The sequence below is a fragment of the Triturus cristatus genome, chromosome 1_2 (genome assembly GCF_964204655.1).
Source record: "Triturus cristatus chromosome 1_2, aTriCri1.1, whole genome shotgun sequence".
Taxonomy (NCBI): domain Eukaryota; kingdom Metazoa; phylum Chordata; class Amphibia; order Caudata; family Salamandridae; genus Triturus; species Triturus cristatus.
Window position 1 is genome coordinate 89148318 of NC_140580.1, and position 26001 is coordinate 89174318.

At 47.7% G+C, this 26001-nt stretch overlaps 1 protein-coding gene across 3 annotated transcripts in view; it reads left to right on the forward strand.

The window, feature by feature from the left end:
• Nucleotides 1-21343, forward strand: part of NSMCE4A (NSE4A component of SMC5/6 complex) — a 165872-nt gene extending 144529 nt beyond the window's left edge. For all 3 annotated transcript variants that reach the window (XR_014960674.1, XM_085602645.1, XM_085602634.1), the window contains one exon: nucleotides 21158-21343. The gene's annotated coding sequence lies outside the window, so the exon portion shown is untranslated. The remainder of the gene's footprint in view (nucleotides 1-21157) is intronic.
• Nucleotides 21344-26001: the final 4658 nt, after the last annotated feature.

Genomic DNA, 26001 nt, shown 5'->3' on the forward strand with positions numbered 1-26001 from the left:
AAACCGGTGTAATTTTGATAAATGGTTTGGCACTTTATTTAAATATAAAATGTACAGATATGGCGGGCATTACCATGCTGGACTCTGATTGGTTGTTGGAAACAATATTTTGGTGGTTAATTATTAAGGTATTCTTCAGATGCTCACTTGATGCAAAGCATCGAGTCTATTTTCTTCCGCCTGTGGGGTGTCACTGTGTGAGCGCTCACGCCTCCATTAGTAAATCTAGGCCCTTATTTCAAGTGTTCATACCCCATCCTGTAAAAGACACATAGTCTACGTGGGAGTATATATGCCGCATAATTATCACTCTGGCTACCAGGGCTCACCCTACACAGCTAGAAAATGCACTTCCCATCAAAACAAAGTTCTCCAGCTTCCAAAGATTTGGAAGCTCAATAAACAAAGTCTGAAGATGTCAAACATTAGAGAATTTCAAACACAATTGAACAACATTTTATTGTACCATCAGCTTTGAACCAAGGATTTTTGAAGCCTTGGCAAAATGACTTTCTGCCATTTGGGTGCAACCTTATCATTAGCAACATGGTGATTTATTGTTCTCTGGGGCCCTCTTGAGGCCATTACCAGTGTTGCCATAAAACAGCTGCCTCTACCTTAAAGACGCATCTGCACTGATTACCCTAATTACTCATCTAGAGGGGCATTTCATTTTACATGCGCTACAAACTTCCAGCTTGCCTTAATATACAATTGGAAAAAAAAAACATTTGTAATGCAATAGGTCTCGCATTTACGCGACTTTAAGCTATTGGCATTGTAAATGACACTGCCTTTTATTTAGGTTTCAAAAACGAAAACATAAATAAAAGGCATTGTCATTTACAATGCCAATAGTTTAAACTCTCGTAAATGCGAGAACTGTTGCATTGCAAATGCTTGTTTAAACAGTCACCACTGAATGAAAATACCAAGAGTAGACTAAATGTGCTAAGTTTCTGCCAAATCTGCCACAATTTTTTACAAATTCATCAAATGGTCTACAAGCTCTTAGTAAAATAAAAAATGATGACTCGTCATCTTTAATCTCGCCTGCACCCCAAAAAATTGAATCTGCTCAAAACCTGAAATACTTTCTCCAGGTGTAACTTCCTAACTGCCTGTCACATTTGATCATCAAACAGCACCAGGGTAGCAAATGAACATTTTAGTTTACCTCCATTTAACTTTATGCCACTTGATGGATTGGCGCAAAACTTGACATACCACTAGTAAACTAATAATATTTCCAGTCTTCTGCCAAATTTTGTGCAGTGTGGTAATCTTTCAGAAGTTTGACTGTGTTTTGCCCCCATTAACTACCCTCTTAACAGAGCTACACATATTTGAACTTACAAAGAATACTCTCAACCTATCAAGAGTCTTCCAGATTGTATGCGTAATACTCAAGGTTACAGAAATTAAAAGCAAACCAAGCAAGGCACAGCCAATAGGTCTCGCCTTTTATAATGCGAGTGCTGAGCTGTTGGCATTGCCAGTGTTTGTCTGTAGAGTATTGTTTAATAAAAGTAAAGGAGAAAACATTTCAACATATTTGAATACAAGCTAACACATATTTAATGGTATTTCAAAACTGTACATTGAATCCAATGTTTTCTTTCTTTGTAAATGGCATGGTTTCTGTTTCAAATACTTTTCACTCCAGAACAGAATTTAAAAAGGAGAAGGAAGTGTCTGAATGTAAAGGGGAAATGCTTTCCAAGGCTTAATTTACTTTCCACTGTATTCAACCATTTGGTCCACTGTAAGAAGCCTAGGAAGGCATATTTATGGGCCTCCAGGAGACATACCTTCTGCCACAGATGACAGCTGAGTGAGTACAGCAGATTGACCTTTTCCCCCTGCTCCACAAAAACTTGTGTTTCATTCAATAGTTGAATTCGGAGATAAAACAAAAACATCACCTTCCAGCCATACCCATCCAAAAATTGGTCCTGTTGCCATGCTTTTACATACAAGTTGTGAGGGATCAGGGAGTAACACAGGGAGGAGGAGTGTTTATTTCAAGGTGGCAAGCAGCATACGAGGGAGGGAGGGAGGGAGAGAGATGGGAAACCCATACTTGCTCATGGAGCCCTGAATGAAACGGAAAAATTAATTCCCTAGATTTGAGCAGCAGAAGGATACAAGTCTGCTAATCAATAGGATTGTAAAGAGGCAATGTTACAGGGGAGGGAAAAACACAAGAAAAGGAAGACAAGCCATTAAATAAGAAGTAAGCAAATGATGGTGACCACAAAGCCAACGAGCTGTAATCAATGGTCGGGGGTTGTAAGCCCACCGTAAGTGTAAAATACATCTTTCACAAACCAACATCTTGTGCAAGATGGTAGACTAAACTTAAAATGGCTTTTCAACTGATAAGATATACAAAAGCAATAACCAGTTGAAGCCCAATTGGCACCTATTTTCAAATGCTAATATCTCAAGAACTACTGAACAGATTTAGTCCAAACCAACAAAAGCTTGGCTTCTGACTACAGTTGTACTTGCATGCTAGAATTGGTGTAAATCTATTTAGTAGTTTTAGCTATAGATGCAAATACATTTTCCTTTTGAGCCAAAATAGGAAAACTTATTTTTTTTGTACTCCTCCTTATTAACTTGTCTTACTCTGAATGGAATTGCACTGACATTGGCTTGCCAGGCCTTAGCTAAGGAGGCTGAGCAAATGACAAATTTTTTGCAGTCCTGTCCACGGGGGCCAACGTTATAGGCAGTGTGGGCTGGACTATTCATCTTAGAGTAAGGTCAGGCCTCTGAATTTCAGATGGCTGGGTCCAAACTGAAGTGGCATACTGTGCAAAATAACGATGGACTGTGATGCAGCCCTAAGTAAATTACCAGAGGCTGAGATGAATTCAAGCATTCCTTTATCACTTTTGTGTATTCTTCCGTTTAGCAAACTGGGGCGATTGTTTCTTCGATCTAAATCCAGTGTCTCAGAGATCACTTAAATCCTCTATAGAAGCTATGCTCGCTGTTCAACACTTCAAGAGGGAGAGAGCTGCCTGGCCAGTCCTTTTTAGTTTGTGCAGCTAAAGAATTGCAGATGATTCTTCTTCACCTGTGCCTTTTGTCCATACATGTTAATTTCAGAAAAGCCTTAAAGAACAGGCTTTTCATTAATTAGTAAGGCAGTTCGATATTCTCGCCTTTCGTCTACATACTGAAAGCATTCTCTTGGGTAAAATTTGAACTCTCTAAATATATAATTACTAAGTCTGCGAAAGCGACTGGTTAGTGTCTTAGGTTGACTCATGCTACACTTGGTGTGTATTGTGAAGCAGTTAGAAATTGATTAGGAGGGGGGTTGTTAAAATGTAGTTGTAAGGAGAAATGCGCGAGCCATGCGTCTTTGCAGGGAAAAATTTCAGTGTGTAATGCGTATGTGCCATTGCTGTATATTTTGTAACAAAATGCAGTCTGGACAGAAACCACCATGAATGCTGTGAAAGGGGCATGCACAGTGCAGAATAACTTGTTTGCGGAAATGGGGAGCTAAATGTAGAGAGAGGGAGGGGGGGTGGGGTGGTGTGTGTGTGTGTGTGTGTGTGTGTGTATACACACACACGCACACGCACACACACAGGACTGTTTGTTCGAGACAGATAAGGACTAATTAGCCAACCTAACTGTACCCTTGCCTGCTCCAACACTGTGCGGTCTCTGCTGTAGATATGCACAGGTTAGTAGCATCATCTTCATCACCTCGTCAGTTCATGGTCTGCCCTGTTCCATCTTCTTGGCATTAGAAGATCAGTTTACACCTCCACTTACTCCATGAAGGCTCTGATAGCCCCTTATATGATACACCCAGCTACTGTGTCTTATCAGCTTCTATCCTGTTTTAGATTTAAACCTATAATAACTTCTAAAACCCCACCGAAAGGGAAATAGCACTCACCAGTGTAAACACAAAAACACTGATAAACACCTGCACAACCACAAACTAAATGCCATTCGAGGAAAGGAAAAGGCAAGTGAAAGAGTAATTTTTTATTTCTTCCTGAAGGGGCCAATACAATGTAACCTTGTTATATAAAGTAGCTGCAAGAAAGACTGGGCTAACGTTATTCTGCTTGAGTTTTGTTGTTTAGAGATGTCACGAAAATAGTGTTTTTCTTTCTTTTGCTTTTTTCAGTTTTGTGGTCTTTGGTCTAAAGATGCATGGTTTAGAAGCATGTTTAAGGTTTATTTAATTATTTTATAAACTGGAGAGAACCGGAAAATATCAAAATCATATTTGATATTTTGGCTACATGTAATTCTTTCACTGATAGGTAAAATGTCTGGTTTCATAAAAATCCTTCCCATTATGTACCATCACATTTACCAACAGACGGAGAAATGGTGAAACCCTTTAATACATTAGCCCCCTTTTCTAGCGAGTCAGTATTGATAGTAGGGAAATTGCCAAACACCTCAGGCTTTAAATAGTCAATTTATTGATGATGCAAAAGGCAAGAAATGTGAGGCTCTTCGGTCACATATTGATAGTGATGTCACAAAGTACACTCTTCTGCATTCTTAGATATTTACAGGAAAACATGATTGTTGTAGTGGACATAATAAAAAAACTAGAGTCTGAAAACACCCTTGTCTACCAAGTGTGCAGCGTCATTGGTGTAGATGTGAAACATCTCCTTGAGAATAGGCTGGACGACACTTTTAGTGACTTTGGCACTGAAAGATGTTCCATGTTAGAATGCTTGCCACTTGGTAAGCAAAGAAATGTTGAAAAGCAATTTAGGAAATGTTATTTTGCAATGCATGAGAAATGGCTTGCAATGATGCATGGAAATGTCCCTTCACCAATCATTGGCATTTGAAGTCAGTGAAGCCTCACTGTGGTACTCTGCACAAGTTCTAGATCCCTTCTGTAAAGGGGAATCTTCCCCGGACTTTGAAAAGTAATGCTTCATTTATTTTTTATTTTTTAAACTCTCTTTATTAACAAAAGCTCGAGAGACCACATCATACAGCAGCAATGTCATGAGTACGTTACATGTCCAGTACAGAGAAACATAATCAAAACTTTCTCGGGTTAAGCAAGCCCCTATGTTACCCTTCTTCATAGTACTATCCTGCCCCCCACAGCTCTCTATATCTTCTCCACAGCATCAACACCTTTTCCCATTTCTTAGCACACACCCTACTCTTATATTCTTTTTCCTTGGCCCTCTCCTTGGCCCTCTGGCACCAATTAAGATCACGTTTCCATTCCTCTACCTGTGGTGGTGCCGACGCGCCCCAACTCCTGGCGATGTTACACTTTGCCACCCCCGCTGACAGTGCCAGCCATGTAACCAGATACCTGGACCAATGTGCCTCCCCTCTTATCATTAGGAGAAGCCATTTTGGATCAAGGGGGACCGGCGCTCCTACCACCTCCGACATGACTTCCGTGACCCTGCTCCAGAATATGGAGATCTCGGGAAACTCCCACAAGATGTGTATGAAGGTACCCTCCTCCCCGCACCCCCTGATGCACAGTGCTGACTGGGCACGACCCCAGGAGAATAGGTGGGTGCGAGGATAGTAGGTGCAGTGTAGGATCTTGGGTTGTACCAGCCGAAGTCTAACACGCATAGCCACTTCTCTAGGGCTCTGGAGCGCCTCCTGCCAGTCTTTGTCATCCAGAGCCCCCAGATCCCCCAGCCCAAGCCTTCCTAAGGGAGACCAAGTGATCTGGGAGGTTGTTAATCAGTTTGCGGTAGATCGTAGAGGTTGGTTTCCCCTGTATGGGGTCCAGCAGTAGCCGATCTTCCATAGGGCAATATTCCGGAATGGAAACCTCTTGCTGGATGTGAGTGCGCAGGGCATGAAGAAGCTGCAGGTGCGTGTATCGCTGTGAGTCATGCATGTTGTATTCTTTCTGCAAGTATTCAAACGTGCGGGGGGCATCCCCCTTTCATATGTCTCCCAAGTATTCAATGCCTATTAGGCGCCAGACCATGAATTCCGTCAGCGCAGCCACATCTCTGAGCTTTCCTGCCCAAAGCAGGGTTCTGCCCGTCATTCTCCCCTCCCAGCCCAACAATTTATTGGCATCTCTCCAACATTGGACCAACACTTTAGTACGCTCCGGCCAAGCCAGACCCATCCGCCGGGTGTACAGAAGTGATACGCAATTGCCCTGCGACATCGCTGCCCTATTCACTCTGTAGGCTGGTTCATCCATCCCTACGTACACCCAATCATTAATCACCTGCATTTGGGAGGCCCAATAGTACAACCTGACCTCTGGAACTGCAAATCCCCCATCAAAGACCCCCCCTGTGCAGCTTGTGTAAGGAAATTCTCGGCGACCCTCCAGCCCACAGCAGAGATCGCACCTCCTGTGCAATACGCTTAAATATTCTGTGGTATCTGATAGGGAGTGTTCTGTAAAATATAGAGAAGCCGCGGTAGCATCAGCATCTTGTACAGGGCCGCCCGCCCCATAAGTGAGAGCGGGAGCGAGTGCCAATGACTAACCTCTGTAGTGAGACGCCTAATTTGAGGCTCCAGGTTTTTCGGCAGACATTCTTTCTGGTCCCTGGTGATGAAAATCCCAAGATACTTAATCCTGTCCACCACCACTGGAGCCACGCAGCATCGAGGGATGCTGGGGGGAGGACCCGAGAGCGAGATCATCACCGATTTTGACCAATTGATATTGTGTCCAGAATAGCTGCAGAACAACTCGACAATGTGGAGGACCCTCACTATGGAGAAGTATGGCCGTGCAAGGTATAGAACCATGTCATCCGCATACAAGGAGATATGTTCCTCTCAATCCTCCGGCGCCTGCAACCCCCAAATCTCAGGATCTCTCCTAACCCAATGAGCCAAAAGCTCCAGCGCCAAGGAAAACCGGAGCGGTGAGAGAGGGCACCCTGTTGAGTGCCCCTCCGAAGCTGAAAGGATCTGGACAGGGCACCATTCACCCGCGTTGTAGGCCCCTCATATAAGAGTCTGACCCAGCTGCAAAAGGATGGGACAAAGCCCATCCGTTGAAGGACCATGAAGAGGTACGGCCATTCGATACTGTGGAAGGCCATTGATGCATCAAGCGACATCAGTGCAGTCTGTTGAGATAAGGTCCCATCCGTCACATGCAGTACCCCATAGAGCCTACGCAGGTTGTGCCTAGTGCTTTTACCCGGCATAAACCCTGACTGATCCACATGTACCAGGTTTTTGATTACCGATAACACCCTGTCCGCCAACACCTTTGCAAGTACCTTACCCTCCACGTTAATGAGGGAAATAGGCCTATAGGAACTGCACAGATCCGCCCGCTTGCCCTCCTTATATATCACCACGATTGTGGCTGCCATTTGGTCTGCCAGAAGATGCCCCCTCTCTCGCGCCTCAAAGGAGCGGGGGGGAAAGATGATCATCGCCTGCCTCCTGTAAATTTCTACCAGGAGCCCATTGGGCCCGGATGCCTTCCTCGGCCGAAGTGAACCTAGTGCCTTACCCAGCTCTTCTACCGTGATGTCCGTCTCTTGGTCATCCTACTTTTCCGGAGGCACAATTGGCAAATTAAAATCCCTGAGGAATTCTTCACAGTCCAATGCGGACCTCGAGCGTATACGCTCTCAAAGTGTGTCGCAAATGCCTCCGCGATATCCGGACTGGTGGACTGAAACACCCCCTCCACATCGCGGATCCCCACCACCCAAGACCTGCCCCTGTCGCGCTTCTCCAGCCACGCTAGGAGTTTGAGGGCCTTATCCCCGCCATGCTGGGTGGCCAACTCGTATGGCCGCGCCTCACCTTCCGCCAAGGCCCTCAGTGCCCATTGTTTCAGCGACAACCGATGTTGCGCCTCCGCGCTTGATGCCGTCTCGGCCTCACCCTCCATCTGGCTGATATCCTGATCAAGTTGCCTACATTGCAGGGTCACTTCCTTTTTTTGTGCCCCAATTAGCGCCTGCGCCTCAACATCGTCTTGTAGGCTTCCCAAAGCGTGATATGCGACTGGACCATCCCCTTGTTCTCTTTGAAGTACAGCGCGGATCCCTCCCGGAGCTCGTCACTCAGTACCGGGTCGCACAGGCGCCCTGTCAATTAACGGGCCTTTAAGAGTAACACATACTGGCGCATGATCAGAAATCCCCCTCGCCATATGATGGGCTTCAGAGAAGATCCCCACTCTGTTTGTGTGCGTGAACAGATGGTCGAGTCTTGAGAAAGACCTGTGTCTGGCCGAGTAGAAGGTTTAGTGTCTCAATGTAGGGTTATGCTGATTAATTTCCCTCTGAGGCGGAAAGCCGGAGGTTAGCACGCTGCACCTGAAATTGTATTTTTAACTTTGTCACGATTGTCTTCACTTACTGCTGATTTTAAAAAACAACTGCAATTGACCACGAAGCTCACCTGAGCAAAAGCGCCGTCCTCACGCGCTCAGCCTGCCCGCCCAGACCCTCCAAACACAGCGAGTCCCCGCTGTCAGAGGGGGAAAACGCCCACACCGCCAGCGCGGTCAAAGGCGAAGCCACGCCCACTGCGAGGCCACGCCCATAATACCTACTACAAATGTGTCGGCCATTCCAGCGCAGCGGACGAGCGCAGCGGGAGCGCCGTTTGCGCGCCGAAGGCGCGCCTAAGGCAAGCCCGTCTGCGCCCGTCCGCGCACGACCGGGCCTAGGGCCAGACCCCCTGGCACCCAGAGCCTCCACCAAAACCACATACTCCCGTCGTGACCTCCTAAGCCTCAGACCTTCTATCGCCTCCTCATGCAGATATATCCATGATATGAATGGACCCTTTGTCAGCTGCACGAACTGCCAGCCAGCCCAGCTTAAACTCCCCACACGAGTGCTGAAGCCCGCAACCCTCAAACTTGCCTCGCTGAACTGTCGCTCCCTCCCTAAGCATGCGACACCAATCCACCACTTAATAGAAGACTACGAGATTGTCATTCTCTTCCTAACGGAAACGTGGCTTACTCCACACTCTGACTCGGACATAGTGTTAGCCACTCCACCGGGATTCCTCATCCAGTCTCTCCCTCGACCACTAGGCAGAGGTGGAGGCATTGCTATCATCTACCGAGACTCTTTCACCTGTAACTCCAGCGACGCACAAATCTCAGACTCTGAAAGCCTCCAATTCTCAATCAAACTAGACCCTACGAATTCCCTCTCAGGGATTCTAGTCTACCGTCCCCCCGGCCACCCCGGCTCCTTTCCCAATGCCCTCCTAGACACTGTAGCAACACAGGCTCACTCCGTCACGAATTTTATCTTAGTGGGAGACTTGAACATCCACTTCGAAGACACTTCAGATTCTGGAGTAGTCGACCTGATCACTGAACTAGCGACCTTGGACCTCCGTCTCCTTAACTCAGGAGCCACTCACATCAAAGGCCACCTGCTAGACCCAGTGTTCACCAGCACCCCCGCGATGCAAGCAATAGACTCCATCCCCCTTCCTTGGACGGACCACTTCTTGGTCCTATTCCAACTTCCAGGATCCCTTAGGAAACCTCAGAAACTGCCCACCTTCACTAGAGGCAGGACTTGGTCCAAACTCCCCATTGAAGAATGGGCCAATACCCTGATATCTACTACCCCGACTCATGAAGATATCCCGGACAACGCCGATAGCAACTTCAGAAATTGGATCACGACCTCCCTTGACTCTGTGCTCCCACTCAGAATGCGCGAAGACAAAACCAACAACACGGGCTCTGCACCGTGGTACACCCCAGAACTTCGTCAGCTCCGCAAAAACTGTAAAAGAGCCGAACGGCTTTGGAGAAAAGACTGGCATAATGCCAGCAAAGAGGCCTACCACTCCTCAGTCAAAATCTATAAAACTGCAATTAAGCTCTCCAAAGCCTCCCACTATGACACCCGGATAAAGGAAGCCTCAAATTCCTCTAGGGAATCCTACCTCATCGTGAAGGAGCTATTAAAAGTTCCCATCTCTCCCTTGCCCACCACCCCCCAGGTAGACAGAAGCAATGACCTAGCCGCATATTTCAACAATAAAATCGCCCGTATCCTCACATCCCTCCCTTCCCCTAGCCTCCCCACCCGCAGAAACATTAATCAGCCCCCCGATCAGACGGGAATACGTCCCCAACTCGAGACATTCAGGCCAGTAACGTATAACGAGGTGGACGCTACCCTGAATAAAATAAAAAGCGGATCTCCTTTAGACCCTGCACCCTTGAGATTTCTCAAAAACGTGGCCCCCGCTATCACCCCTACACTCACGGAGCTTATCAACTGCTCACTTGCACAAGGATCAGTTCCCGACAGCTGGAAAAGTGCAGTGGTGAAGGCACTCCTTAAAAAACCCCAGCTCGATCCAACTGATATGGCAAACTACCGACCCATATCCCTCCTCCCGGGGATTAGCAAGATCACCGAGAAACTGGTGAATAGTCAACTCTCACGATTTCTCGAGACTAATAACATCCTACGGCAATCCCAAACCGGGTTCCGTCCGGGACACGGTACAGACACCGCCCTGCTTGCCGTCATCGAGGAAGCAAGGCGCATTCTAGACTCAGGAGGATCAGTGGCAGTGATCCTTCTGGATCTGAGTGCCGCCTTCGACACGGTCAACCACTGTGTCCTTCTTCATCGATTGGCGACAGCAGGGCTCACCGGGATGGCACTCAGCTGGATAGAGTCCTTTCTTACTGGACGCACGTTCCAGGTCTGGGACGGGGAATTCCACTCGTCCACACTTCCACTTACCAGCGGGGTTCCTCAGGGCTCCTCCCTGAGCCCCACACTTTTTAATGTGTATATGGCCCCTTTGGAAGATGTGGTATCACCATTCGGGATAAAAATCGTGAGCTACGCTGACGACACACAACTGGTCGTCTCCCTATCCCAACTAGACGACCACCCAGACAAATTACCAAACTGTCTCACCGAAATTCACGGGTGGATGTGCGAATCGTCATTGAAACTCAACGGTTCCAAAACCGAAGTGATGCTCATGGGCAAACAATGGGCGACCATCCCCCCGGCGATCTGGCCAGACGTGTTCGGGGAAATCCCCTCCCCGAAACACGAAATCAAGACCCTCGGAGTCTGGCTAGAACCCGACCTCTCAATGAAGACCCAAGCGGCCAAAACGGCCGGGACCTGTCTTGGGCTTCTGCGGACTATCCGCAAAATCTTCCCCCTCCTACCGCCCGTGTCCAGGAAACTACTAGTTCAGGGCCTCATAATGTCGCGGTTAGACTACAGCAATATGGTCTACCTAGGTGCGCCGGAAGCTACCTTAGCGAGACTGCAAAGAGCCCAGAACGCAGCAGCTCGCCTAATCATGAGCGTACCTCCCAGAGTATCCGCCAAACCCGCTATTAAGGCTCTGCACTGGCTCCCAGTCTGCCAAAGGGTGGAATTTAAAGCCATGTGCACGGCCCATAAACTAATCAATGGATCGGGACCTGCGATTCTCAGCGGCTTGGTCACCCCCTACATAGCACCGAGAACTCTACGGTCTGAGAACGAGCACCTGGCCAACATCCCCAAATTCAAGAGAACACGTACCGGAGGCCAACGTTTCTCTGTAAAAGCGTCCACTGGTTGGAACTCCCTCCCACGCTCCCTCAGACTGGAGCCCAACTACCTGACGTTCAGGAAAAAACTTAAAACCCTCCTGTTTCCTAAATAAACCCTTCGCCCTTATCCCCCTCAGCAGGTTTTAATCTTCACAGCGCGGGGATGCCCTCGGGTCACCAGGCGCTCTACAAGTTGCTAAAATAAATAAATAAATAAATGCACCCGCCATAAGTTCACCAACCCCAGTGCCCCCGCGAATTCCGCAAGGCCGTGTTCCCCTTTTGTGCTCGATCGCGTGCCAGACCTATCCATTTCTGGGTTCATTACTGCATTTGTGTCACCTCCGAGAATTAAAGTGCCTACGGGGAGGTCTGTTATGAGTGAGCAAATCTGTGGGAGAATCGGCGAGTGGAGGCCTGGCTGTACGTAAAAGGAACCAGATATCAGTAGGCGCCCCTCCCATTTGCCCGCAACTGCAGCAAAACACCCTGCAGTGTCCGACCAAGTGTCAGTAATCACTAGAGGCAGCGCTTTGCGTATGAGAATACCCACTACCCGGGCCCCGGATGTAAACCCAGAGTGTGCTACCAACGTATAACCAAACCGGTCAAGGGCTTTACATCTGCTGCCCCTCAAATTCAATTCCTGAAGAAGAACTTCTGCAGGGAGGCTCTTCAGGTACTGCATCACCAGCGTGCGCTTAATATTATTGCCCAGCCCGTTCACATTCCAGGACCAAACCTTAACAGTGTCCGGTTCCCCAATTGGCTGTGTGTCAAGCTAGTGATATCGGGGCCCTCCCGCTCCCCCGCCATGTACTCCGTGTCAACCCTCGACGTCTGCTGGTTAGAAAGGCCTCGAGCGTTACCCCCCGCAAACTAAAACAAACAGTCCCAACGCCCCCCCCCCCCTCCCTGCATCCCTGCTTGGTGAGCCTCCAACCTCCCACCACCCAAACTTGCAGAGTTCCTGTTGCCCATTGAACACCCATAAACCCATTCATGAGGGGTCGTGGACTAGCCTCCAGCGTGAAGGGAGATCTGTCTGTTGACTGGGATTCTAAGCCCCACAACCATGCCCTGCCTGTCCAACTTATGCAAACTTCTCCCCATGGCGCCGCATTCACATCTATCGGGTCAAATATCAACTTTACCCAGTTCTATTATCCCACCAGCAAGGGTCCAGGGCACAGACCCAACAGTCTCGGCAGCGTTCTAAATCTCGCCCCCGCTATCCAAGTCCCATTTCCCCCCCCGAGCTGCATTGCAGTCCCAGCCCCCGAAATGGTGCCTCCACAGTTAATCATCTGTCTCATCAGCGCCTCTAGCCACTGGGCAAGTTCTCGGCCTCCAGGCCCGACTCCTCACCACTCCGATCCATCGCCGATCTCCTGTGCCCAACTTTGCGGCTCATGGTTCGCCAACCCTACAGCCAGTCACTCGCTTCCTCCGGCTTGTCAAAGAAGTACCCCTTTCCACTGTCCAAGATTGTGAGTCGAGCCAGAAAGAGCATCATGTACTTCACGCCCTGTTCCTGAAGAGCTCGTTTCACTCCATCAAAGGAGCGTCACTGGCGCTGTACATGCAGTGTGAAGTCCGTAAAGAACCGGCTTGTAGCGTTCTCATGTCTGAGGTCTCCATGCATCCGCGCCGCCTGCAGTATGGCATCTCGGTCTCTAAAGTTTAGGATGCATGCAATAATGGTGGGGGGGGGGGCGGTCGGGGCTTCCCTCCCAACGCTCTGTGAGCCCGCTCTATGGAGAAAAACTGCGACAGTCGTTTGGGCTTGAGGTGGTTCAGGATTAAGTCCTCCAGAAAGAGGTCCATGGCTGGCCCCTCCATACCCTCCGGCACTCCCACCACCCGGATGTTGTTGCGCCGGGCCCTTCCTTCTTGGTCTTCAAGCTGGCCGTAGATGTCTGCTTGATTCTTCGTGAGGGTCAATACCTGTTCCTCTAGGCGTTTCGTTTTGGCTTGAACGCCCCCAATGTCTCCCTCTGCCGTGGCCACCTTTTCTGACATCTTGCGAAAATCAGCCCGCAGGAGGTTTACCTCCTCGGTGACCCAAGTCCAGTTTTGGCTCCAAGGTTCCCTTCAATTCGCAAATTGCCCTCATGTCTTTCAGGGTCGGATCCGGGCCCTGGTCACTCTCCCTCATGTGCGTCTCTTCCGACCGCTCCATCTTCACGTCCAATGCAATCGTATATATTTATCAATGTGGTTGGCTTGCCCTGGCCCCGTCTCCTTGGTGCGGCCCATTTCACCATCTATGGATTAGTGGGGGCCACGTCCCGCATGGCCAGTCCAGCAGTCGCCTGCCCAACTGCTGCCCAGCCTCTTACTTGGCTTCACTGATATAGCTGTGTCACACCAGGGCCCTCCACTGCCAGCAGGCGGCTGCTGACACAACTCTCCACTCTTGGGCCGATGCCCTGTCTGTCGCACTCGCCCTCAATAGAGCAGAATCTTGCAGCTCCCAGTGTCACTCGAATCCCAGTCAAAAAGGGGGTGGAGGGGTTGGCACGGTCTGCACCCCCAATATGCCTCCGGGCCTCCGAGCTGATTCACCCGCGCCACACTGATCTCCTCTTTCCCGGGTGAGTGGCCCTCTCTACCAAGGATGGCCCCAATGTTGCTCTGTCTCTCCAGTTGCACCCGCAGTGCCCTGGGGCGGCCTCATGATTCACGCGGAGTCTGCCTCTCACACTCCGCCGGGGCTCCAATAATGGTCCAGAGGCTGCTTTGTTTCCCGGCTGCACCCCCCCCCCCCTGATCTGGGGCGGCCGCCGAGCCGACTCACTCGCACCACACCTGTCGCCACTTCCCTGGGCGGGCGGCCCCCACCATAGAGGAGGGCTCCGGTACGGCTTCGCCTCTTCAGCTGTCCCCGTGCTATCCTGGGCGGCCTCTCAGTTAATGCGCAAGCAGGTCTTGGGGCTGCTTCTTTTCCTGCCCGCGCCCACCCTGATCCGGAGTCGCCGCTCTGATGTCGCGGTCTGCCGCACTTACTGCTGGGATACTCGTTGTCCCTGCGGAACCCCTCTGCTTCACCGTCAGTGGGGCTCGGGTCACAGCTCGCCCTCGCAGCAGTCTTCTCAGCAACTGCTCCTCTACAGCCTCCGGAGGATTACCATTTTGCCTTCATTCGTGTCCGGCTGCCGATTAGTTCCCAGCACCACAGCTGCCGATCGCCACCCGATTTTCACGGTTTAGCAAGCGCCGCCGCCTCCATAGTTGCACAACACTTGGAGCCGGCACTCCTAGATAGGATTTTGGCGGATGATTGGGGCAATAAAGCTGGACGCTAGCACAGCTTTCTCAGCCTGCGGCCATCTTCCGTGGCTTCTAGCCACGCCCCCGCAGGTCAGTGTATTGCTTCATTTTTGACCGCTTCGATAACTCTGAGGGCATATGTGCTGAGTTCAAGCGCATATGTTGCAGAACCTTTCCCAGAGAATCGCAATCTTAAGATGCACCAGTATTGGCATGGAAAGCTATGTCAGTGGCCAGAGTTAGCAAATTGTGTACTGGCTGTTTTGGCAGTGCCCATCTCAAGTGCCAATGTTGAGATGGCCTTTTCACATGCAAAATTTTACATGGAAAGGAAAGACAAGGAAAGAGCAAGAACACGCACATGACCAAAGACTCACTGAAGAAGTATTGTGTGGTGTATAACAAGTTTGATTTGTAAAAAGTTATTCAGACCTCATATACACTGTATGGACACTGTCTATATACTATGCAAGCAATAGTAAAAGCAAAACGTTCCATAAACACTGGAAAAACATTGTTTCTGTTTTTAATGGGGTGAAAATGTGTAACCACTGATAACCACTGTTTTTTCAAGGTATTGAAAACCCCTCGCCAGAATTTACGCAAAATAGAAACTGAAAACAGGAAAGCCTAGGTATACCGTTTGTCTCTTGGAAGTGTTCACCAGATATACACACGCGCACTCTACCTCTCCACCCTTATTGCCACTTGGGCACGTTGCAGAGAATAGGGCAGTCTTAATATTTCTTTGCTACCCTTTAAAACTTTACCGCGTCCGTCTCCCAAAACCATATTCAACACGTCCTCTCTCGTGCTTTGCGTTCAGGTTACCAGCTTTGGCTCTCCTTCCCTGTAACCCATCCTTGCTAGAGTGTAGGTGTTTTCCCTCTGGGACCTTTGCACTGCAGTGCTCTTCTCCTTCACCTGGCACTAAACTCCGTTGCAGTTGTTGAACCAGGAGTCGTGGCTGTCCTTGTAAACCTTAAGTTCATCACAACTGACTCGCATGCTATCGAGACCTTGACTGATAGTCAAGGGCCTGAACTGTCTGTGAATAATACTTTGGATTATGTTGTACTGTTGCTGCGCTATGTAGCTGTTATTTTGTCATTACTGCCTTTTTGAACCACCTTGTTTCTTTGTATAACATATATGGTCAAAGTGCTTCATCCTCAAGAAATGCAACACAGCTCCAAATCTATCTTCAGCTGAACACCAAGTAACTGCCTACTTGATACATTTAAGCTTTACATTATTAGCTCTGTTGGGACTTGTTTTGGATGTCATTCCTAGATGATATGATGGCACGACATAAAGTGTGGTTTTACCCTTCTTAAAGCCTCTGCTCGTTTAACTAGGAAAATGCTTGCGGCTCTGGGAACACCTTGCCGTGTGTTTCCTTTTAAATGTGGCCTGTTAGACTAATGTGTATAATACAATATTTGTGGTTTGTGCCATAGCAATGCTTCCTGAACTTGCTTACCTGTTTGCATGCCGCATCAGAACTTTGACCGGAGGCAGCTGGGGACTCCAACCCCCAATGATCCTTGCGCTAGGAGGCGCCGCGTCATGCAGCACGCGCCCGAGGCGCATAATAGAACTCCTAGGCTCCTGCAGCGCGGTACTCCCATTCTTGCTTGCCTGTTTGCACGCCGTACCAGCACTTTGACCGGGGGCAGCCGGGGACTCCAACCCCCAACGATGCTTGTGCCTGGAGGCGCCGCATCACGCCGCACACACATAATAGAACTCCTAGGCTCCACAGCGCAGGACTCGCGTGGGCGTGCCTGGGCCAAGGGCGGGCCCATCTGCGCCCGTCCGGGGCTGGGCTGGGCCACTCCTCTTGATTCTCAGTTGGAATAGAAATAGGAAGGCCTTTCAGGACAACCGCTACATTGACAGCCTTCTGGTGAGGAGTTATACAGCAGGTATTCTCCTTACGAGCCTAACTGTCAATGAGACATTGGTTGGACTAGGTTCCCCTGATTACATGGTTATATTGCAGTTAGCCATTTAAAAGAGACTGCGGAGACTGTATAAACTGCATACTTAGAACTGTGTGATACTGTGACCCTAGGACTAAAGCAGGTTTATGTTATGAAACTGTAATCCAAGGTATAGTTTTCTAGCGATAACCTGCCTATTATTGAGCCATTAAAAGCTCTGAATTTGGGTGCTCATAAGTTGTAGGTCTGGCTAATTGGCCAGCTCAAACCAACAATATTAGATTTTCCCAGGCAAATTGTAGTTCTACTGGGTTTTTGTACTTAAGTTGATTATAATACTTCTTACCTTTGTTTTTAACCTTCTATTCCAGCCTCCCTTCCTTTATATTTGTATATAAATATTACACACTATATCTTGTGGGTTACACAGAATAAACATGAGAAAAAGGAAGCTACTACTAGATCAGAGAAGGTCAAGTCCCCCAGTCCGGCCCCAAACGCATATACAGACCTCACTGTTGAACTTTATCTCGGGTCCTATGGGCGCAATTGATAAGCAGATTACGAATGTTGAGGAGTCACTACTAGTTTGTGGGGAGCAAAATACAACACCCCGGAAAAAAAAAAACATTGTGTAGGTAGGCGACTTTAACATCCAGTTGTGTAGTCCACACAACGAGAAAGTCTGCGGTATGGACAATTTAGATGCCACTAGTAAAACGCACTTTATTCACAACAGCTGTGTTGAAAAATTAAATGAATCAATCTATACGCTGGATTTATCGTTTGCAAATAATGTCATTACCTTATGCTCCATTCAGGTGCACATTTAATGGGAGAAATAATCACAGCATCATTGACTACGTTTTAACCTCTAATAATTTGAGTTCCCACGTTTTTAATTTTAAAACTCATTCTATACTATCAAGTGACCATTACCCGCAAACTATAGAAATCACAAAGGGTCTTTTTATTCTAGAACAGAACAGCCCCGCCCCAGCTATTTGCGGAGAATTAGAGTTAGCCAAGCTCAATGGTTTCTCACTGCTGTGGCATCAGATTACCCCGCAGGGTTTCTTGGGAAAATTAATGAACGACGCGGGGGAAGCCTTTGAGACATGCATGGATGACAACGCACAGCCAATAGAGATCATAAATTTGTTTTGAATTATTAGCAAGACTGTGAAGGAGATTTTTCTGATTGCTAGGAAAATAAAGAAACCCAGAAACGGTTGGCTTGATACAGTGTACGAAGGCCAAAAAGAGCCTTAAAGAAGCACTTCATAGATATCCACTTCATAGATATCCTAGGTGCAGAGCTGAGGTCCAGCAATGTAGGTCTGCCTATAGAGAGGCCCAGAAAAAGCGAAAAATTCAGCTAAGGGAAGAGGCCTGGGGCGCTTTATTGGATGCAAGCGGTAAGAATGATAACAACAATTTTTGGAAAATAGTACATTCTCCCTCGCTGAGAGAAGATGTTGGTCCAGGGATCGTGGTCGCAATACCCAAGGACGACTGGATGAAACACTTTGCGGCCATTCATTCTGCTAAGATCCTTGAGTCTGATGAAACTAGGCTTTTTAACATCAAGGATAACCTAGTTTATGAAAAATCTTTTAACCTCACCGCATTCACCTTAAATGAGGTTACTAATGCTATAACTTCAAGCAAAGAGGGAACAGCGCCTGGCCCGACGCGATTCCGGTAGATCTGTATAAATCCAATATCCCCTTGTGGGGGCCCATTTTAACCATCGCCCTAAGGGCTTGCTGTGTTGCAGACTTTCTCCCGACCTGGGCTGAATCAATTCTAGTCCCCATATATAAAAAAGGGGATCGACATAATCTGGCCTGCTATAGGCCGATCTCGCTGTTCGACTAACTAGTTAAAATAACGGGGAGAATAATCCTGAACAGACTCCAAGAGTGGGCCAAAACTAGGGGTATTTTGGCAGACATTCAATATGGGTTCCATTCCGGGGTGGGGACTATTGAACAAAGTCTTAATTTGAGCAATCATACTAGGGGAAATATATGAAGATCAAAGGTGGCAACCTGTATTCAGGGTTTGTAGATTTGTCCCCCGCCTTTGATTGTGTTAATCACTTAAAATTATGGGTGATATGGGTGTGGATCCTGCCATTATCTCCTTTCTACAGGATTTATATGCAGGTACTAACGCCAGGATTAGATATGGGAACATGGGCAAATTCACAAATTTATTCAGCATAGAGAGGGGGGTGAGACTGGGCTGTGTCCTTGCACCGTTTTTATTTTCGCTCTACATAAATAATGTAGGTACTGCATTGACACTGGAAGCAAAAGACCTGGCCCAAGTGGCACACCGCCCTTCTCTATGCTGATGATGCCGTCCTGATGGCTCAGACCCGAATCTCATTGCAGCTGGTACTGAATGATGTTGTCAATTATATGAGGGACCTTGATTTGCATGTAAATAAAACCAAGACATTCATAATGAAGAGCCGGAGGAATAAGGGCAACTGCTGCAATATTAGAATCCGGGAATCCCGCATTGATTGCACAGATACTTTTTCTTACCTGGTGTCCTATATAATAAAGACGGATCATGGAGCCCCGCAATAAAGACTAGGGCACTGCTTTTAGAAGTGCCTGTATGGCTCTGCGTAAATTTTCTATAAGATTAGGTACAAACCCGCCGCGAGAAATGCTTACAATTTATAGGGCAAAAGGAGTAAGCACAGCACTGCTGGTATATGGGGCTACGCAAACTGTACCACAATACAATCCGTGGAAATGAGTTCCTAAGGTACCTGCTTGCCTTACCTAAATCTGCCTCTACCTTTGTGTGTCACGCAGAGTTAGGGGTATCTTTTCTTGTTGATCAAATTAGAATTCAACGAATTCTGCTGTGGCACAAGGTATGGTCATCCGAGCATACTGCTTTAAACAACCTTGTGATCGGGGATTTCCTAAGGTCAACTCTTTATTCACGCATCCCATGGTTGAGATGTATAGAATGTTTCTGTCAGGATCTGGGGCACTCTGAATATTTTACTAATCCTGAATGTCTGGCCAAATTAAGTAGGAAAGTCCTGAAGGTTGACTGCCAAACTCATCTAAAGAGTGTTAGGATCTCTGTAGAATTGTTCAAACCAACTGTTTTAAGGAATCCGCTCATTTTAACAAGCTACGATATGCAATTATACCTTAGATCTGTACCTCATCAAAAACATAGGTATATAATAACTGGTTTTAGATTGGACATTTTTCACCACTTGGTCACTTTCCCTGAACAAAATAATTGGTCCTCTAACCTGTCAAAATGCTCTTGTGATAATATTTCAACACGGACTACAATGCACGTGATATTCTTTTGTAAGTTTTATAAAAAGTGGAGGAAATTTTATATATTAAGCTTTTTAAAACATTCTGGATTTACCCAATGTCGCCCGGTATACCTATTTCTGCAGTCTCTGCCCACAGTAGATATCTGTGCAAGAATGTCATCTTTTTTTATGGAGTGTTTGTTATGCAAGGAAGACCATATTGATAGAGGATATACATACTTAGGGAAACAGCTGCTAAAGAACCTTGCGAGTAATTTCATCTGTTGTCATTGTTATTACTGTTTTATATATAATTTTAACAATACATACTATGGTAAACTAACAAAAATAAGATTGTTTGACGGACCCAGATATGAGGTTTTTACCTTCCCGTATTTTCTAATATGTTTACATTGTTAGAATCTTCCTTTTAATGGACATAAATCAACACACTGTACAGATGAATACTTGGAAGGACTCTGGATGAACTGGTTCTATATATGATATGACTTAATGTTTTATGCATTCCTTTAAATATTCAATGTGTACATTTTAGTGATGAAATATTAATAAAATAGGACTGAAAATGTACTGTCTTACTACTATATGTGCTTGTCATTCCCAAATGTGCTTTTGTGGTCTAATATACTTTTGACTGAATAAAGATGAAGAATTGAATTGAGTGAGGGCTGTCCTATAGCATGGCTTCCTATGCGGCTCCATCAGCCTCTAGCAACAAAGATGTGTGAACCCAATGGTGCCTGTGGGTCATGTTGTAACAGCATCTAGTAACAATGATTTGTGCTCCTAATGGCACTTGTGGATCATGTTATAACTGCATCTAGCAACAATGTGTTGTGCACACAATTGCGCCTGTGGGTCATGTTCTAACTGAATTTAGTAACAATGATGTGGGCACCCAGTGGCACCTCTGGGTCATTTAACAGTGTCAAGCAACAATGCTGTGTGCATCTATTGGCGCTTTTGGGTCATGTTGTAACAACATCAAGCAACAATGATGTGTGCCTATACAATTGGTGTATTTGTGAATCTGGAACTGATAATGTTTCTCTGATAACCTTTCAGGTGGAAGAAAGAACTGGACATTTTTATCAAATAGTTTCATCAACTGCAACGGAAGTTTTATATGTACATGTATATATGAGAAGAGATGTTTCATTGAAGAGGATCCTGCTTATTTTTTTAGTTCTCTGTTAACACTGTTTTGCTTTTAAACCAAATCACTTGCATATAAATTGTTATATTTTAATATCCAGTTCTCAAATGCGTGCTTGTTATTGTAAAGTCAGATATTCACACTTGGATTCGGTTTATTTATTTTTAAAACATGTGGTGGGTAGAGGTTAATGTGCTGATGCGGTCAGCACATATCTGCCTGACTGTTTGGAAGATGCTGCAGTCGGCAGCATTACGGAACTGATCACCTTAGGCGGGTGCTAAGAGCACCCTTGTTTTTCTAATACAGGGGAGCAGCTCATGTCAGGGAAAAGAGGTGGGGCGAAGGGTGGATGGGGAACAACTGAGAATAAAAGAACTTACCTGCTGCCCTCCAGAATCGTGCTCTTCTACTCCTCTCCATTGTAGGCACAGGCTCCCAGACTTCCCTGTGGCCAGACCTTCAGCTGCTCTCGTGCATGAGAGCAGCTTCAGAATTGGCCTGAGCGCCGTGAATTTGCACTCCCAGACAGACTGGGAGCCAGTGCTGCTCTCTCCAACCCAGCAATGCAGCTTTGGTTGGAGGGAGTTTCAGTGCGCATGACGGTTTGGCCGTACTGAGATGGCCGGCCAAACTGTTATGTGCACTGATGATGGTGTCTACTACTCCCCCTCCAGTACTGTCACCTCCCTAGCCCCGCACCCATGACTTGGCACACAGTCACTTAAAAGAAAAGTTAAACTATAGTAAAACGGGTTTTAAACTTTTTATTTTTCAGGTTTTGGAGGGTGCTGGTGGGCTGCGCGATGCTCCTCCGTCATAGCGGAGGAGCCATCGATGCTGGTACTTCATTGGTTTGAATGTTTTGTTGAGCGAAGATCCTGTCACTTCAGAGAGCTATACATATTTGTGAGAACACACATTCTGTATTACGCCCAACTGCTTTTACACACAGAATTAGAATTTTACAGGGTGAATTTCAACAATTGTTTTTCCATCCATCCTTTTTTTTTTTGCTCTCTTTTCCCATGCCTTAGGTCTGAGGGTTTTCTGCAGGACCAAGTTTCTTATTTTGAATGCACAGCTGGAACACGTTTTTGTTCAATTTTGATGAATGTCTCTGTTTCCAACAGCAAGATGTTCCCACTGCGCAGTGTGCGTCAAGATTTGTTTTTTGCCCAGTCAGCTCTAATTGTTTTCATGCATGGCCTGGTAGTTTAAACATAAAGCCTTAAAAATTGATCTTCCCTCAATAGGGTGGAATTAGAGGAGCCACGCGAGCCTACCTTGTGATTTAAATGATCTCAGTATTTTCAGTCTTGGGGAAAGCATGAAGGAGGCAAATCAAAAAAGGTTTTGACTGTGCTAGATGCAGGCTGAAAAAGTCATTTGAAGCAAGGCAGCACGCACAGAACAAGCCATACCAATGGTTTCAGCTCACACTGTGTCCTATTTCTTCCATTTTCACGAAATAGCAACCCTGTTTTTGCTGTGAGCAATCAACGATGAAAACGTACCCAGCCATCTCAACTACACACACATTCTGCACGACCAGTCAGTGTTCCAACCCGGTAGCGAAACAGAGCCCCTCAAAACACATGGGGTACATTTCATCAGTCTCGATGAAGGCCAGCATGCTGCTCTGATTCTCCTTCACCTCTGCAGCCCATGATGTTGCTGATCACAATATTCTCCTGACCAAACTAAAAAGAATTCTTAAGGATTTCCGTAATTGATTTAAAATGACCCACTCTTTCCTCGTTAACTGCATACTTGTTTGCACTATCCCTCTGGACTGGCCACCTCTGCGTGCATCTCGCCATGCCTGTTCGACACCACTGCCCTCATCGCCCCCCTCTTGCAGCTGGAACAAAATCACCAAATAACGTCTCGTCGATCTCCTTGGCATGACCACCCCGCCAACACCAACAGACACCAACACCGCAGCTCGCAGCCTTCACCGATTGATCTCCAACTGCACCGACACTGGCACCCCTCAAGAAGACACCAGGCAAGCAACACTCCAAGAAAGCCACCTGGTTCACTCCATGCGTCCAAACGCACCTGCCAACAACTCGAACAGATGGAGGAACAACAAAACCCGGGAAACCCACGCAACCTTCAAATCTGCCGTCCACGCACACCACCTTCTCCTCAAAAACACAAAGAAAACAGCCTTCCAAGACAAAATCAACGCCAACACGCACAACAGCAAAGAAGTCTTCACCATCGTCAAGAAGTTCACCAGACCCAACAGTGAGACCAGATGTCCCACCCTCCCAAGACCTCTGCAACAAACACAGCACCTTCTTCCACCATATCGGGCAGATCCACAACAGCTTCGGCACCCAAGACCCTGCCACCATGCCTTCCACCACCACCGCACGCAACCACGTTGCACCCCAATAAATCGTGCTCAACGGGACTTGCCCACCACAGATGACACACTGAAGACCATGAAGAGCATCCATTCAGGAACCCCATCGGATCTCTGCTCATATCACATCTTCCACAGAGCAGCTGCCTCCATCGCCACCCAGCTTCCCCGCACCATCAACTGCTCCATTTGAAACTGTCACCTCCCCATATGACTGGAAACACTCCAAGATCAATCCCCTGCTGAAGAAACCGTCCGCTGACCTGACAGACCTCAAGAACCTCATACTCCTCAGCCTCCATCCCTGCCCGGCCAAGGTCATCGAGAAGGCCATCAATACCCGACTCTCCGAGTTCATCTAAGAGAATCACGTCCTGGACACCTCCCAATCAGGCTTCCGAAGCAACTACAGCACTGAGACCGCAATTTTCGCTGCCACCGACTATATCCGCTTCCTCCTTGACCGGGAAGGAACCACAGCCCTCATCCTATTGGATCTCTCTGCTGCTTTTGACACAGTCTCCCATCGCACCCTAATCACGGGACTCTACGACCCCAGTATCCGCGACAAGGCACTGGACTGGACCCACTCCTTCCTGACCGGCCGAACTCAGCGAGTCAGACTATCCCCGTTCCTCTCAGAATCTACAGAGATCAGCTGCGGAGTGCCGGCAGAACCAACTTTCACAACAGAAGGCAGTCGCCACCTGACTGCAAGACAGCTAGCTGCCTCAAGCTCAACTGAGACAAAACCGAAGTACTCATCCTGGGACCCAACCCCTCAGCCTGGGTCGACTCCTGGTGGCCGCCACACTAGGAACCCCTCTCCTGTGGACCACGCATGCAACCTTAGCATTGTACTGGACTCCTCGCTCTCAATTAACTGCCAAATCAACGCAGTATCCTCATCCTGTTTCCACACGCTCAGCCTACTTCAAAAGACCTTCAGATGGCTCCCCACAGAATCCAGAAAGACGGTCAACCACGCACTCATTGCCAGTAGACTAGGCTACGGCAACGCACTCTACACCAGTGTCACCCAGAAACAGCTGAACGTCTAAAATGCTGCAGCCAGACTGGTCCTCGACATCCTCTGCCACAACCACTTGACACAACACCTCTGATCGCTCCACTGGCTCCCTATCAACAAGATAATGACATTCAAGCTCCTTGCACATGCCTACAAAGCTCTCCATGACGCAGGACCAGATTATCTGAACCACCACCACCACCACCTCACCTTCCGCACACCCGGCAGACATCTTAGCTCCCCCCAACTCTCCCTGGCCTCCGTCTCACAGATCCACAAGACCAGAACAGGAGGACGATCCTTCTCCTACCTTGCCTGAAAGACCTGAAACACACTGCCCCTCCACCTGAGGCAATCCACATCGTTGACACAGTTCAGGAAGGACCTCCAGACCTGGTTCTTCGACTGAACCTCCACACCCAGACTGATCAGCAGCCCCCCGCCCCTCAGCCCATTAAAACCCTCACGGGTGAGTAGCCGCATTATACAAACCCCTGATTGATTGATCCCTGCTTCTCTGTGTCTAGTACATATAGATAGAGATCGATATATATTCACTAAAAAAACACAGGTTACAGGGACGTTATAGTTAGCTTCGTCTTTTACACACACACAACCATAGAAATTCAGCAGTTATAGTTATCTCAAGTAACTCATGCCTGAGGTAAATAGAACACGCGCCCCCGCCATGCAGTTTAAAAAAAATCAATTTTAAAGCAAGAAGATGGTATGAGTGATGTAATATGTGGGGTAATTAGCAGTGCTTGGTGAGGCCCCCCCCCCATGCAGCCAAACCACGCTGTGCACGGTTGTTGGCCGCAGGCATCCAATCCCCCTTCATACATACGAACCCCCACGCATACATACGAACCCCCATACATACGAACCCCCACGCTTACATACGAACCCCCACGCTTACATACGAACCCCCACGCTTGCATACGAACCCACACGCATACATCCGACCCCCTGCATACATCCAACCCCCTGCATACATCCAGGGCTTGGAGCATTTTTAGTGGGAAAGGACACAGGGTCGTTCTCCCTGAGCCACTTCTGACCCCATACACTGGGGCCTGGCAACATATTTCCAGAGGGCACGAGGCTACCCTCCACAGGCCAATTTCTGCCCCGGGGACCCCATCCCATGGCATTATATGTAATGGGGAGAGGGGCACGCAGTCTCCTTCCCCAGACCTATTTCAGCCCCAAGGACCCCATCTCACAGGGCCTGGCCATTATGTGTGGGAGGGGTACATATGTCTCCTTCCCCAGGCCTTTATGGCCCGGGGACCACATCCTCCAGGGCGCACCACTATATTTATGGGGGGGGGGGGGCATGCAGC